Source organism: Maniola hyperantus, chromosome 27 (genome assembly GCF_902806685.2).
Source record: "Maniola hyperantus chromosome 27, iAphHyp1.2, whole genome shotgun sequence".
Classification (NCBI taxonomy): Eukaryota; Metazoa; Arthropoda; class Insecta; order Lepidoptera; family Nymphalidae; genus Maniola; species Maniola hyperantus.
This window is the reverse complement of record NC_048562.1, coordinates 3,490,105-3,507,784: the sequence shown is the minus strand read 5'-3', so window position 1 is coordinate 3,507,784 and position 17,680 is coordinate 3,490,105. Positions and strand designations below refer to the sequence as shown.

General features: G+C 37.9%; 1 protein-coding gene across 3 annotated transcripts in view; it reads left to right on the top strand.

Annotated features, from left to right (window-relative positions):
* The first annotated feature begins 6,052 nt into the window (after window positions 1-6,052).
* Dll (homeotic protein distal-less) overlaps window positions 6,053-17,680 on the top strand; it is a 152,340-nt gene continuing 140,712 nt past the window's right edge. For all 3 annotated transcript variants that reach the window (XM_069507982.1, XM_034982652.2, XM_069507981.1), the window contains exon 1: window positions 6,053-6,757. The gene's annotated coding sequence lies outside the window, so the exon portion shown is untranslated. The remainder of the gene's footprint in view (window positions 6,758-17,680) is intronic.

Genomic DNA, 17,680 nt, shown 5'->3' with positions numbered 1-17,680 from the left:
ATAGTAGCTGCATGCCAAATTTCAGCCCGATCCGTCCAGTAGTTTGAGCTGTGCGGTGATAGATCAGTCAGTCAGTCAGTCACCTTTTCCTTTTATATATTTAGATTTAAAAAAAGAATAGACGGTGCGGGTAGGTATGTACCGTGTTACTTTTACAAACAGGAATTATTAGAAAAATCAATGATTTTATAAATTTTTCGCCATCAATAATGACTTTAATTGATTTTATGCGTATAAATCAATTTGTCACGGGTATTAACATTTCGTCTCGTATGGACGGGTTTTTGTGTGTGTTTGAGGGTCAACCCACACTTTGACGGAGCCAATCGTCTTCATAAACTACCTGACTAATAAATAATGAATTATTATTAGCATTTCAAATCATTATTTTATAGGTATTTTATGACGGCACAACCGACAAAACCGCCTAAATGTTAACTATAAATAAAGAATAAAGACGAATTAATTGCTATATATCTACCTATGGATAGCAAAATATTTTTAAGTAAACAAGGCTAGTATAAAATGAAATACTTATCTACCAAATAAGATACAGAAGGAAATGAATGATGAAAATATTATGAAAGTAAGCTAGTTTCAAAAATAATTATCATTACAATACAAATTAATTAATTATTGTTTAAAAGCTGCTTTTGATTGATTGACTTTAGGATGTAACAATTCCGTGATTAGCCAGAGTATGTAGTTCGCTTTTTTAAAGGTCTAATAAGTAATAGATAATCTTTTTCCTAAAGTTGGTCCAGAGTCCTCTTTTCTGCTTAGTTCTTTTTCATTTTATCAAACATAATATTTAGATATACCTACTTATTGACTTATGGCATTTTACTCAATTACCAATCTAGTACCTACTTTATACCTATTTACTTAGGTAGGTACCTACTCTGTCTGATAATGATATTTAACTTAGGTATGGTTTCTAGTAAATAGCAACATAGGTATAGTACGCGACAGGTCTAGATAGCAATTGGGATATGAGGTGGTGGGACGTCCCGTACACCCGCACGTCACTCGCGCTCGCCCGCAGCGGGTTAACGTGGGGGCTATGCGGGGGTGCGGAGCGTTTCCTACCCGATTGCTATCTCAACCTGTCGCGTACTCAGTGGCGTGCACGAGGTTTGAATCCAGGGTAAGCATTAATTCGGTAGGAACCTGTTTACTATAGTAGGTCATAATGAAAAATATGCATTGAGCTACATACAACTGGGGTAAGCAGTGCTTTTATGCCTCTATGACCTGCACGCCACAGCGCGTACTATAGATACTAGGTATGTAATGACATGACTCATGACACGGTTAAGTGTGAATCGTCCCCTCGTAACCAAAACTAAAAATAAACATGACTTTGGTTACAACCTACCAACAGTTTAAATACTAGATGCCTATCTAAATAGTTTTATAGTATTTTATTTTTTAAACCGTTATTAGTAAATTCCTCTTTACTAAATAATAAAGCTATTTGCTATTTGAATAAGTAGGTAGGTAGGTACTTACCATTTGTTTTAACGGTTGCGGAACACATTGTGAGGAAACCTACAAAATGTCTGAGAGTTCTCCATAATGTTCTCAAAGGTGTGTTAGGTCTAGAATTTCGCACTTGGCCTGTGCACTATGCCTGTATAATGTAGAGCCTACCTAGAGCCCAATTATTGGCTATGGTAAACCCCTAGTGATCCTAGTCACCTTTTTTAATGATTGTTTTTTTTTTAAATAATATTAGCCATGTTACACTAATATTCCCCTTTCTTCTCCAACTAAGCGTCAAGCTTGTGCTAGGAGTAGGTACGACAATAGTGCAACGGGCGGGGTTTGAACCGTCGACCTTTCGGTTGTCAGTCCACACCTTTACCCGTTGAGCTATTGAGGCTCTAAATTTTTAGATTATGATGATGACATCGATATAAATGACAAGATATGGTCAAGCGAACAAAATTTTTCACGGTTTTGGAACCAAATAAATCAGCGCCACCTCTATGAACGACCCGTTCGAAATCCAGACGTCACTGAGGTTGCATTGGTGCTAAAGCACCACTGAGTCGGTGCCATTTTGTTTGTTCAACAGCCCTGTCCATACGAAGTACCTAATATATATAAGTCACTTATTACTTAGGTATTACAAATCTTGTAGATAGATATTCATATCGGTTATACAAACGCATGATTGAAACGCATCTTGATGGACGGAATAGAAGTGATAGCCTAGTGGTTAGGACGTCCGCCTTCTAATCGGAGGTCGGGGGTTCGATCCCGGGCACGCACCTCTAACTTTTCGAAGTTATGTGCGTTTTTAAGTAATTAAAATATGACTTGCTTTAACGGTGAAGGAAAACATCGTGAGGTAACCTGCATGCCTGAGAGTTCTCCGTAATGTTCTCAAAGGTGTGTGAAGTCTACCAAACCGCACATGGCCAGCGTGGTAGACTATGGCCAAACCCTTCTCACTCTGAGAGGAGACCCGTGCTCTGTAGTGAGCCGGTGATGGGTTGATCATGATGATGATGATGATGATGATGATTGTACCTATAGAAGATACATCGCTCTACCACGCTCTACACAATGTATAAACCCAGTGTCTTAGTTTAAGTCTACACTTTAGATACCTACCTGTGTAACGTATATCTAACTAGCTTATGCTCACGACTTCGTCCGCGTGGACTACACAAATTTTTAACCCCTATTTCACCCCCTTAGGGGTTGAATTTTCAAAAATCCTTTCTTAGCGGATGCTGGCGTCTATATGCATGCCAAATTTCAGCCCGATCCGTCCAGTAGTTTGAACTGTGCGTTGATAGATCGGTCAGTCAGTCAGACAGTCACCTTTTCTTTTTATATACTTAGATATATTAATCAGTCTAAATGCTCCCTTTATATCAAACATTAAAAGTATGTAACGACATTATAATTATCTTAAAACAAACAATAATTAAAAGCACATTGAATCCTATTTCTTTGAGTGCCTAGATAACTTCATAAAGTCTATTTATTAAGTACTTAATTTCGTAATTTACCGTACCTACTTATTATATATTCTATTGGCCTCCATAAATAAATGGCAGCCTGTCATTCTTTAACAGTGATATATGTCAATGTGTCGCTTGTGGGCTTTTTAAATAGATATCAGTAACGATCATCGATATAAATGACAAGATATGGTCAAGCGAACAAAATTTTTCACGGTTTTGGAACCAAATAAACCAGCGCCACCTCTTAGATACCAACTAATGAAAGACCCGTTTGAAATCCAGACGTCTCTGAGGTTCCATTGGTGGTAAAGCACCACTGAGTCGGTGCCATTTTGTTTGTACAATAGCCCTGTCCATACGAAGTAATATACTTATAAGTCAATGGTTACGTTTGAATAGGCTGCATGGTTTTCGATCTTTGCCTAGGTATTATAAACTTAAGCAGAATCTCTAGATGAAACTTGCGACTTCGTCCGTGTGGACTTAGGATTAAAATCCCGTGGGGTCCTTTGATTTTCTGGGTAACAAGTAGGGTAAAGTTGTGATAGATGCCCCAGTGGGATAGATGCCACACTTTCAAAAACCTAACTTCCCAAAATCGCAACAAAGAATTAATAGTTTAAATAAGTAGCTTAGGCACCACACACCTAAGTCCTCGCAGGTCATCTTGCAGAACAGATGCGTTTGGCTTGTGCGTGTGATCATCTCCGCAGCGAACGCGAAAAATGCTTGATAAACTCAAACGTAAGTAAGTATTTATTGCATAACTTTATAAGTACCAATAAGTTCCGTTCGTTTTTTATGTCAAAAAAAACTACTTTGGTTCATAAAGTATCTACACGCCTAGGTGTTATTCTCTGTTTTGTATTTAACTAGCTTATGCCCGCGACTTCGTCCGCGTGGACTACACAAATTTTAAACCCCTTTATTTATACCCTGAGGGTATAAATATTAGATAAGATAGATAAGTGTAAATTACAAACTTTCGCGATTCTAACTTCAAAACTGACAGACTTTCATACAGACTTCAAACGCCAATTTTACCCCTTTAGGGGTTGAATTTTGAAAAATCCTTTCTTAGCAAATGCCTACGTCACAATAGCTATCTGCATGCCGAATTTCAGCGTGATCCGTCCAGTAGTTTGAACTGTGCGTTGATAGATCGGTCAGTCAGTCACCTTTTCTTTTTATATATACTTAGATATTTTAATCAGTCTAAATGCTCCCTTTATATCAAACATTAAAAGTAAGTATGTAACGCCATTATAATTATCTTAAAACAAACAATAATTAAAAGCAGTCAGTCAGTCAGTCACCTTTTCCTTTTATATATATACTTAGATTTAGTTAAAAATGAAAGGGCATCTATCCTTATCAAAAAGGATAGACGCCTCGATTTTTGCGAAATAGATGCTCTTATGAGTTCCTTAGGGGCATCTGTCCCCCATGCCCTTTTACATATAATATGTCAGCGCATTTTAACTATGTTTATGTTCTTCTGGAACTAATATCTATATATTATTTTAAAATATAGTTCTCAGACATACCTAGACCAAAACAACATGGGAATCAATGAAATGACATAGGGAACGTTAAAAGTTAAATGTTGAATTATTTTTGTTGGAAAGGGTTTTTTTTAGTTTTATATGGTTGTGAGACTCATTTTAGAATTATGTTCAAAGATTATAAATAAAACATTTTAATAATTACATATTTTCAATATTTTTCACCATAAGGCATCTATCCTCCTTGGCATTTTCATGGCGGGGCATCTATTCCTTCAAAAGGCATCTATCCCCAGAAAATGGGTCTACAAAACTTCCATTTCTGCAAAACCAGTAATTGTTAGGTCAACAAAAACTAGTCGTAACGTTACATGAAAGATAAAACTAGCTATAGGTACTAACAGGAATCATTCAAATTATATTATTATTTTTGAAATTAGAACGCTTTTTCAAAAAGTGGGGCATCTATCCCGCCTTTGCCCTAGGCTATGTCACTCTCCAGGTCTTTAACCATACCTAGCCTTTAACTACTTATCTTAGTACCTTTAAAGTAGGTGCTATAACATAAGAACAACCTAGGTCCTAATATTTTTAATAAAAATTATTATTCTTACAAATATTAAGTATCTAAATTTTAGACAGGTACCACTTATGAAGTAAGTACCTAAGTATAATTATTACTATTCCTTGTACTTTTTTGTAGGTAATATTGTGTCAATACCTAGGTGCCTAATAAGAATTTTAGTCAAGAAAGCAAACAATATAAACTATCTTTAGGTATAATTACATAGTTATTTTTATAACTTTCCTACATAACAAACTATAGGAAAAAATTCTACAAGGAAAAGTGTATTTTCTTAAAATATTTGTAATATTTTACTCACGTAACTATTAGGTACTTTCTGATACTTAGACTTTATTATTATTTATGACCCTATTTTCAACAGATACTCTCAGCTTATTTAATTAATTTTATCCATATACCCCAAAATTCAATTTTAATTTACCTAGTTATAATCTGGCTATTTTTTTTTGTTATACACAATACTTACTTACAAACTAAAAAAAAAACAAGACGAAAGTCAATGTAACATCCTAACTGGCACCACACTTGAAATCAAAGTCACCGTCACAAAAAAAAACAACACTTCAAAAAAAAGTCGAAAAGCCTACGGCCGGAGTCTGGATTGAAATCAGTCTGCACGTTCCGAAGCTGGCTGGGCGTGGTCACCCTAACAGGTTACTAAAGCACAAGGCACCGCCAAAAAATATCCATAAAAAACGTAATGGCAACCTCGGGCCCGACGATCGATGCGACATCACCAACCGAAACGCTTTGCACGTACAAACGAAAAAATCGCGCCATCTTTGCCCACCAATCGGACGTTAACTCCTCCCACAAAACGTTCCACCTTTGAATAAGCCCCTCCCGACACGCAACACTAGCGCCAGATCTCCTATACAAGCGGCGTAGATCCGTACTAATTAGAGCGAGAGCGCTATACATTGGGCCGTTCGTTTCGCGGACAATTTCCCTCAACCGATCATTAAGTGTTTAAATCCATCGCGAGTTGGTTGTGTCGGGTTACTGCGGAGGGGTAACGCTATTAAAATATCTACAAACATTACCTTTAATTGGACAGAAAATTGTGCTTGTGTGCGTACTTCGGTTTTTTTTTTCACCCAACTGTCAGTGACGATCCGCCGTTTTTTCGAAAGCTGATGACTGTTATCATTCGAGTTTAGTGTGTGCTGATAGTCAGTGATTTCTGCGATTCGAAAATGATCACCGATTAGGACTGTGATCGCGGATTTCGGTCGGACCGATTGTGATTGTGATTAAAAATGACATCAGTGACGTGATTGTCGAAACGCGGGCGGTTTTCGCGCAGCACAAAATGACGCCACGTGTTCTATAATTGCGAAATTGTTTATGGATCGTTAATTAATCTATAATTATATTTCTGTCCCGCTCTCGCTAATTGCCGTCAATCATATTTTGATTTCACACACCCAGTGGCGTTCTTTATTCGGATTTTCTTTTCTCTATCATTTTTAAACTCAAACTCTACCAATAAAAATTAATCTAAGTCGGTTTTTAAATAAATTTAACTTAGCCGTGTCTATTAAAAAAGAAGTTAAAAAAAGGAATTTTTAATACCCACCTCCCAGTGAAAAGACAAGTGTTTTTTTAAAATTTTGTAACAGTAATTGTGATTATCAAAAAGTGACAGTGATGCTGTGTTCTCGAATTTAAGGCAACATCAAACCGTAAGTTTAAACTTTTTTTACTTTCAAATACTCGCCCTTCAATTTTCTCTTAATTCTAGAGACTTGGTTAGGACCTAACTGCAAAAAACTTTTTTAAGTTTTCAAAAAAATATGTAGAGTTTGGTACGTACGTACCTACTGGTAATTGGTATGTAGAATGTGGTAATAATATATGTACTAATCTATGAGGATAGTAGGTATGTTAAAGAATGGATAGGTAGATACACATTGTAAGTAGGTACCTACATAGTAATAGATATACAGCTTAGGCCTAATAAGATTCTAATTGGAAATTGTTTCTAAAGTACAAAAAATCTATATTTTTTGCTTTATATTAAACATAGTAGATCAACGATATTAATTTATGTTGTTTTTCACTATTAACCAAGAATTTATCAAAAAAAAACTAATTCTAACTTTAAAAAATATTAGCAAAAATATCCGTCACAATACTTACCTGTTTGTTTTTGTTAATTTATTAATAAGTATTCTTTTTCTGTAATTTATAATCAACATAATTTTATTACATTTCTACTTCCCATTATTTTAATCATATTTGATATCTAGGTAGGTATGTCCCATTTATTTTAAGATAATTGTGGTGCACCTATTTTTTATATTGGCCTTAGCTAGGTACTTAATCTATGTCAACCAAACCTTGTCAAAAAGAATAAATAAAACACAAATTAATTATTTAGGGAATTTTTCCTAACTACCTAACTACCTAACTTTCTAGATAGGTAACCTGGTTCTGGTACCAAAATATACTTAGGTAAGAAATGGATACCTACCTAAGATACCTAACAAAAAACAATAGGTACCTACTTGTGATTTTATTTTATTTTTACTTAAAAATTGGAAATTCCATTTTCAAATGAAAATTTGAAATGGAAATTTAATAGAAGGCCGACATCTGAACTAGGACTAGGCTATCACCCGCGTCGCGTTGTAGGCATCATTTTGTGTTCTGCCACTGTGGAGTGTGGGGGCAAATCTTTTATATCTACCTACCTACTAACTAGCGACCCGCCCCGGTCTTCTTCTTCTTCTCGAGTCGACGGTCACCTCAAACATGGGCAGCTCAAACAGCCGCAACCGCGATAGCTCGGCGAAAAGATTAGTCGGCCTACTGATTTTGTTCATGTAGTAGCTGCTCCCAGGGACGCCGGGTGCTTGTGATCGGTATAAAACTAAACACCACGCGGGGAGGCTCTTTTCATGTCCCCCGCCCCGGTGTCGCACGGGTAGCTTACTACAACTTTCGTAGGGATCTCTAATAAATAAAAAAATATTACCTATGTCACTCAGAAATAATGAAGCTTTCTACTGGTTAAAAAACACAAAATCGGTTTAGTACTTCCAGAGATTACCCCCTACAAACAAACTTACAAACTTTACCTCTTTTAGGTACCTATAAGTAGGGTATAGATAGGGTAGGGGATAGAAGTACCTAAGGGTATAGATTTAAACTAGCGTCAAGTTAAAATGAAAAAAAAAAAACTAATCAGCAAAAACATGCTTTCAAGCCCAATCAACAAAAAACAACCAAGGAACAAAAAAAACTGGTAAGCAAGGCATATAGGCCATGACAAGGAAATGCCCAATTGTTTGTATAGGTACCTACTTTGGTTTTACTTAGTTGGCTTAAAAGGTAAAAAAAATGTAGAAACCTAAGAGGACCTTTAGACCTTCTGAAGAAAGATTTAACACTCGTTAGTATTGAAAGGGCGGGCGGGCGGTGCATATCTAAGTAGGTACTAGCTAATGCCCACGACTTCGTTTGCGTGGATTTAGGTTTTTAAAAATCGCGTGGGAACTCGTTGATTTTCCGGGATAAAAAGTAGCCTATGTCACTCTCCAGGTCTTTTACTATACCCATGCAAAAAATCACGTCAATCCGTTGCTCCGTTGCGACGTGATTGAAGGACAAACCAACAAACACACTTTCGCATTTATAATAAGGGTACTGATTCCTTGTACCTACCTAGGTACAGTACGTGGCCGAAAGTACTGTACATCGACCTGTAGAAGGAGATAGCAAATTTGTAGAGCACTGTCTGAGTGACAGAGACAACGCTCTACATAGCCGAAATGTCATTCAAAGGCCGATGTACATTACTTTCGGCCCGTACTTGTATATCATGGACTTCCGCCAAGTAACGCTTGCTTATACCTCCAACATAATAATATGTCAGTCAGTCAGTTGTTGCTGCTATACTGTCCAAGTAGCCCGCTACCATCTTCGGACAAACCACAAATTACTTTAGTCGAAAGACGATACCCATAAAAATGCCCCTTCCATGTAATCATGTACCATCTCAGACATTGCATTTACCCCTTATCTTATCTTATCATCACCAGTTGAAATCGAAACATGGCGAAAATTTATCATCGATGACTTTTTGCCTCCCTCAAATCAGATTGTGATCAAGTACCTACCTGCAAAGCCAAAAATTGAAAAGAAAATCGGCAGGATCAACTTTTCTTTCTATAGGTATCGTTTATGGTAGCTAACTATGGGCATCATAAGAAAGCTCAGAGTCACTCAGCGGGCGATGGAAAGAGCTATGCTTGGAGTTTTCCGACATGATCAAATCAGAAATGAGGAAAACCATAGGAGAACTAGAGTAAGCGACGTAGCTCAACGGGTTGCGAAGCTGAAGTGGCAATGGACAGGGCACATAGTTCGAAAAACCGATATTCGTTGGGGTTCCAAGATGCTGAAATGGCGACCTCTTGCACGCGCAGTAAGTTGACAGACGCCACCAAACGAATGCCGCTGGTAAATTTAATAATAAATAATAATCTTTTGGTATTTTTGCAATAAATAAATTGTAAAATGCTGTCTTCCATTTTAATAAAACAGAAAAATTTCTACAATGTAACATTAATAAGTATTAAGTAAATGCAGTGATTAACAAAATATCATCATCATCAACCGATAGACGTCCACTGCTGGACATAGCTCTCTTGTAGGGACTTCCACACGCCATGGTCTTGCGCCGCCTGAATCCAGCGGCTCCCTGCGACTCGTCTGATGTCGTCCGTCCACCTAGTGGGGGGGTCTTCCAACGCTGCGCCTGCGTCTTCGGATGCGAGGTTGCCATTCCAGCACCTTGGGACCCCGACGTCTATCGGTTTTCGAACTATGCGCCCTGCAGCCCATTGCCACTTCAGCTTCGCAGCCCGTTGAGCTATGTCGGTTACTCTAGTTCACCTACAGATCTCATTTCTGATTTGATCACGCAGATAAACTCCAAGCATAGCTCTCTCCATCGCCCGCTGAGTGACTCTGAGCTTTCTTATGAGACCCATAAGTAGTTAGCGACCATGTCTCGGATCCATATGTCATCACTGGCAACACGCATTGTTCGACGACTTTGGTCTTCAAGCACTGAGGAATTTCGGACAATATATAAGGAGGCAAAATGGTTGAAAAATTAGCAAAAATGGCGCATGACGAGTGTTTAAAATCCTAGTATGTATCCACAGGTATTGCAGTGAAGCGCCAATTTTTCATAGAATAAATAAAAAAAACATCACCCAAGTTCATTCCCCCATAACACTGTCATGTCGATGTTAATTTATTATTACTGGACACTATTCACAAAGTAGGTAGGTATATTAGGGATGGGGGGTTACTGTTACTTTTGAATTATTTTCATTTGGTGAAATTATTATTTTTCTTCGGTGATTTTCGGCGATTTAGCACGGAAAATTCAATTATCGCTTTTTTTAGGTGCTTTTTCACGGAATGTGTTTTTTTAGGTAAATGGCGATATATTACGTTACGAAGTGCGAAAAACTTTTTACTTAGGTACTGTATTATACGTGTACTAGGTAGCTACACTAATTTAACTAGGTATAGTCTATACATGTTTTTATCTTTCTAACACGAAGCGATGCGTGTGTTTTCCTTTGAAGACTCTTTAGAATCATAGCTCAAGTCAATTACGAAACGAAATTTAAACGGTAAAGCGGGATTGTATGCCAATATGCCCGCGCCTTCGTCCGCGTGGACTGCACAAATTCAAACCCCTATTTTACCCCCGTAAGGGTTGAATTTCCAAAAAAAAATCTTAGCGGATGTCTACGAATCTGGATACCAAATTTTAGCCCAAGCCGTCCTGTAGTTTGTGCTGTGTGGTGACAGATCAGTCAGTTAGTCCAACCAGTCACCTTTAGAATTCTAAACTTTGTGAGATTTGCTTCGTGATTTTTCATACTTTAAGTAATAGCTAGTGCTACTTATGAAAATCATTTTCACATGATCTTTCACATGCTACCTGTGAAATAATCCATCTCTACTGGACACTACCCACAAAGTAAGTAGCTAGGTATACATACCCCATAAATTAATAATTACTATCGATTTGCGTTCGAACTCGACTCTTTAGTGTAAAGCGGTATTTTCGGAATATAATTGCTGTAATAAAATCGCTTATGGGTTATCTTTTAATCGGTTAAGTTTTGAATTTTAAACCGTGTTTATTGGGTTGTAAAACTTGATCAAGTTTTGAGAGTTTGTCTGTTAGCTTAATAATTTGAATTTCAAAATACATAACAGGTGTGCATCTCAAAAGTATCTATGAGCACTTAAATCAATAGAAATAGAAATAGAAATATTGTTTACAAATACTTTTGAATCGTCAAATAAACACCTACTTACCACCTGCCCCCCAATTGTGTAAGAATAACCATTTCATGGCTACCGCAATCGTCAAGAATTCTGCACTTTGATTGGCTGTGAAAAAATGTAAACAGCGAATCAACCAATCAAAGGGCAGAATTTCTTGACGATTGCGATAGCCATGAAATGGTTATTCTTACACAATTGGGGGGCTGGTTCGGAATAGAACAGAGAATAGAATAGATTTTTATTTAAATAAACGTTTACAAGTGCATGGTTTGGAATGCCTTTCTTACCAAGAAACTCGGCAGTTGCTCAATAGGTAATATGATATTACCAAGACACAAGAGAGTGATATTAATAATATCACAATAATATTAGTTTAATAATATATCACTGTCTTTTTTTTTTTAGATTGATCTACTATTTTTTTTATTGAAAATATTACAATAAGCAAAAGCTAGCCTTATCTAATTACTATACAAATCATGCCTGCGTGGAATGGAGCCAAGAATACTGGCTGCATTTCCGCGCTGGACAGCCAGGCTGATCCGTTGCGCAAAAAATGAGCCAGCCCTTCTGTCACCAGATGAGGGTATATCACTCTCTTGTATGGTAAAGTTGCTAAAATCTTACGGTATTTTTGAAAATCGGCGATGCCACCAACCAAACACACGATGATCCAAACAAAACTTCATAGTCACAGATCGTTCCTTCCTGTATTGGGGACAATACGTAGATAAACTTTCAGCTAAGGACCTATTATGAAATAACGAAGGTCTCACAGGCTCTTTCTTTATCATAATAGAGATATGATAGAGAAAGAGAGAGAATGGTACCTATGATATGAGAGAGAATGGTAGGTATACTTATGTTGAAATCTATAGAGCGTGCTTAGACTTTGCTCAGACTTAAGACACTGTTAAAACGAGACAGCGCTATATCGCTTACATAACTCTGTCTCTTTTAACTAACACTTAATTCTAAGCAAAGTCAAAGTACGCTCTATGGATTTCAGTCTTAGACGCAATTCGCTTTGACCATGAAACTGAATTTTAGTCATAAAGTGTAAGACGGTAAACCGGGTTCTTGTTACTATCGCTAAAGGGTTGTTATACAGTAGCTGCAATTACAATTCCCTAATGCCTACACAGTACATAAAAAACCGGTCAAGTGCGAGTCACACTCAGGGAGAGTTCCGTACCATCCTGCAAGGTATACCTACCTAATACTTTTATACAAGTGATTTAGTATATTAATTTTTTTAATGAACACATTTAATTTTTTTTTGTGATGGAACCACAAATTCACGGTTTCCGGATTTTTTCCTTTACTTGTGCTATAAGACCTACATACCTGCCAAATTTCATGATTCTAGATCAACGGGAACTACCCTATAGGTTTTATTTATTTATTCAGATACAAGTTAGCCCTTGACTGCAATCTCAGCTGGTGGTAAGTGATGATGCGGGCTAACCTGGAAGGGGAATGGCAGTTTTTTATTCACGGACAGACGGCAGACAGACAGACAACAAAGTGATCCTATAAGGGTTCCGTTTTTCCTTTTGAGGTACGGAACCCTAAAAACGAAGAAAACTATTTAAAAGGGGTCAAATACTTCAACATATAGCCATCTGCCAGTTCCTTCGCCTATAAAAGTTCTATAGAAAACCGATTAATTCAACTAAGAATAAGTGAGTTAGCAATTACGTAGAAAAATGCACTAAGGGTATGATATCCTTAACAACTTAACGTTTTAATGGATTTTGAGACAGTTTCGAAAGAAATATCAATGAAATGCGTAACCGTTTTGTTGATTTTTCGAAAAATTTATCTAAACGTCCATGTTTTGTTTTGCCATGGTACCTACCTATCAAAGTGAATTAGAGTGAGGGAACGTGTTGATAGATCAGTCAGTCAGTAGGTCAATCAGTCTCCTTTTCATTTTATATATTTAGAAAGAAGAGAACACGAGTCATGGTCTTGTCGAAATATCGGTCTATTTTATTGCCTTGTCCACAAGTTTAAAGTCGCTCAGCGGGCTATGGAGCGGGCTATGTTGGGTATCTCTCTGAGGGACAAAATCCGTGACGAGGAAATCCGTAGGAGAACCAGAGTGACCGACATAGCCCAACGAATTAGCCAGCTGAAGTGGCAGTGGGCAGGCCACGTCTGCCGCAGAACCGATGGCCGATGGGGCAGACGTGTTCTGGAGTGGAGACCGCGTATCAGCAAGCGCAGTGTGGGACGACCTCCAACCCGCTGGACTGACGACCTTAAGAAGATAGCGGGAAGTGGGTGGACGAGGAAGGCGGAGGATCGTGTGTGGTGGCGTGCTCTTGGGAAGGACTATGTCCAGCAGTGGACGCAAACAGGCTGATTGATTGATTGATTATTTTAAAGATTTATTAAAGCCTCTTCTCAGCGTCAGATGTTAATATCGGATCGGATTGAACGTGGAAACAGTCACACTAAAGTATTTTATCCATCAATCGGGCTCCTGGCAAAATAACAGCTGGTCCAATGCAATAAAATAGCGCAAAATGATCTTATCTGCCTACTTAGACTTAGTAAAGAGTATGAGGAGTATCTAGGTAGCAAGTTTCTACGTTTTAATAGATCCTGTTCGAAAACAGTTCATCATCATCATTATTATCAACCAATAGACGTCCACTTTTTTGTGTGTTGGTTCGGATTGACTATGCTGCGAAGCCCTACTGGCTGCTACAGCGTCACCGGGGAGGGTGGCGAGCGCACGCTCCGCCTGGGGGTGAGCCCTAGGGCTCGAAGAAATAATTCGAGAGTTCGGGGGGCAACGTTCTCAAGGGCGCCTCCTGTGAGGCTCGGACCACGGCTTAGGATGACGTTTGGGATAGGTGGAGTTGTTGGACAACTGGTTAGTCCACCCGCCCCCGAGGCCGTGGCGTGAGTCCACGTCCGGGTGACGTTAGAAATCGGGGACCTAGTCTTCGTCGGCGAAGACGCTGTGATGAGGTTGTATTGTGTAGGCCTACGAGATAGGGAGCATTGTCGGTCATGATTTGATCGTCGGGATCGTTAAAGACGTGCTTAGGGCGTCTTTTCACTTTTCACACATCCACTGCTAGACATAGGTCTTTTGTAGGGACTTCCACATCCCTCCTCCCTGCGACTCTAGTGGGAGGTCTTCTAACGCTACGCTTTCCGGTGCAAGGTCGCCATTCTAGCACCTTGGGACCCCAACGTCTATCGGTTTCTCGAACTATGTGCCCTGCCCATTGCCACTTCAGCTTCGCAACCCGTTGAGCTATGTCGGTTTCTCTAGTTCTCCTACAGATTTCCTCATTTCTGATCACGTACAGATAAGCATAGAGCTCTCCGTCGCGAGTCGCACGCTGAGGGACTCTGAACTTTCTTAGAAAAAAAATTCACTCTGGTAGGTAGTAGTCAGTCATTTTTTCCTTTTATATATTTGAAAAACCAAGACGCTAAAGATTTTATTAAAAAGAATAATCAAAAATGGCGCGAATTATGACATAAACGTCAATTAATCAACCGTCAAACGTAGACGCCATTTTGTCGTATTAGCCATACATGGAAGCAGATATAAACTGCATTGTAGGTATTATTGTCGGATTGAGACGTCTCTATAATTCAATCGCAATGGCGTCGGGACGTTTAATTGTTTATGAATTATTAAGAGGTTTCGTGTATTTTCACGCGACAAAATTTTCTTTTGTGAATAAAAGATGCTTAAATGACAGTGGACACTTATTTTTTCTTTATCCTGATCTTTTTTAATAATAATCAGGCAATGATCAAAGACCATACAGCCTTGCGAGTCTAGAAATGTTCCTTTCTTCCTAGGAAAGGTATCTATTACCATCCAAAAAATCTACTGTTACCTATTTATTCATAGTTTTCAGTTTTCAGACTGCCAATTTTATTTTTAACTTGAGAACTGAAAACATTGTACATCGACCTTTATCTCTACCTACATAGTATAAAATAAAGTAGCTCCCCGCCGCTGTCTGTATGTATGTATGTATGAATGCGTAGATCTTTTAAACTACGCAACGGAATTTAATGCGGTTTTCACCAGTAGAAAGAGTGATTCAAGAGGAAGGTTTATAGGTATAGCTTAATTTAATTTAATTTAAAACAACTTTATTGTTTCTAAAATTACAGAGAGTAAGAATACAGGATACACTTAATTCTCAAAAATTAAGGATCCCTAGGGAAATTGAAATAATGTGAATTAGGTCGGAAAAAATCCTCTCATTTGAGAGTTTCCGAGGCGTGCGCTGCATAAATAGTCAAAGTTACACGAAAACAATCTAGTGCGAAATTGTTTCTCTTAAAAGGTTCTACAAAAAAGTCCGCGATAGCATACATGTATCTTTTAAGGTTGGCTCACAATACTCGATTTAATGATTTTCAAATGTGATCTAAAACAAAGCATTACAAAATTAAAATAATATGAAATATCGTAAGATTAAAACTAACGCGCAACAAAACGCCTATAATCTCCTCACTGACACCACATTAGTACCTATCTACATTGCACCCATGCGAAGCCGGGGCGGGTCGCTAGTATATTTAGAAAGAGTTTTCCTCGATTTCGGCTTCGTAGAGCGTCGTCTCTGTCACTCACCTATGTGACGTTTTGTCGGTCTCAACAACAGAGACAATGCTCTACGAAACCGCTATCTATTTCTAAGGGTCGATGTTATTTCCTGCAGGGTACTGTACACTTCGGTTGTATTTCATAAGCCAATTTAGAAATGGACATGTCCATAAGTTAATTGGTTTGTTCGTAAAAGTATATCTAGAACTTCTAGAAGTGAATAAACTAAGTAAGTACACGTAGCATTTCTCAGTTTGTGTCGGTCGCGTGAGATAGTGATCTTAGATATCTTGTCTGACAAAAAAACGTATTCTTGTCTTTCATACTCATTACGGTTTATAGCGAATGAAATTGTCTTATTCGACATTTTATGTAGAATTTTAGATTTCGAGTTATTTGGTTTTAAAACGCACTCTGGGTCTTAGGGTCAGTTTTTAGGATTCGGTAACCAAACGGTAAAACTGGAGCCTGTTACTAAGACTCCGCTGTCCATCTGTCACCAGGATGTATCTCTTGAACCGTGATAGTTAGACAGTTGAAATTTTCTGTTGTGGTTGCCGCCATAACAAGGAAAACTAAAAAAACAGAATAAAATAAATATTGAAGGTTGGCCGGTTTATCTCTAAAATTGAATCGCTGAATGTGATGCTGATCGCAAATCTCGAGAACAGCTGAACCGATTTCGCTAATTCTTTTTTCATAATATTCCTTGAAGTACGGGGATGGTTCTTACGAAGAGAAAAATTTGAAAAAGATCCATGAAAAAGAATCGACTGTTAGGCGGTAGATACGAAGTTCGCCGGGGCAGCTAGTATGTAATAAAAACAAGTTATTAATCATTTTTTACAATTATAGTGTCAATTTTACGCGTATTTTTTAATCCATGAAATTACAGCTACACAGAAAGTTTAGTGGTTCAGTAAATGTCCATTTTTAATGCGCTTTGCTCGTAAAATTCTCAATAACTATGCAGCTGCTGATTGCATATGCAATACTCATTTGTGGATTAGTTCAGTAGTTCTGTTTTAAGAGTTCCCACTGGTTTAAAAAAACCGGCCAAGTGCGAGTCAGGCTCGCACAGTGAGGGTTCCGTACTACAGTCGTATTTTTTCGACATTTTGCACGATAATTCAAAAATTATGATGCATAAAAATAAATAAAAATCTGTTTTAGAATGCACAAGTAAAGCCCTTTCATATGATACCCCACTTGATATAGTTATCTTACTTCGAATATTGAAAATACTAATTATTAGTTCATGACCATAATTTAATTTTTTTTGTGTGATCTAACCACAAATTCACGGTTTTCTGATTTTTCCCCTAAAGCCAGCTATAAGACCCACCTACCTGCCAAATTTCATGATTCTAGGTCAACGGGAAGTACCCTGTAGGTTTCTTGACAGACAGACAACAAAGTGATTCTATAAGGGTTCCGTTTTTCCTTTTGAGGTACGGAACCCTAAAAATGTAAAACCACGCGGATTAAGTCGCGAGCATATTGTACATCACTAGCCTATATTATAGAGAAGATATAGATTAACTTCACTGTATTCAGTTAGCGAAGGAGTCCTTAATAAAACTTCTTTTAGTTTCTTCTTAAGGACTCCTTTGCTGACCTTTTGTTCTATTCTTAACCATTCTACACTATTGAATATCTTATTTGTTTGTTGGTTTGTTGATTTGTT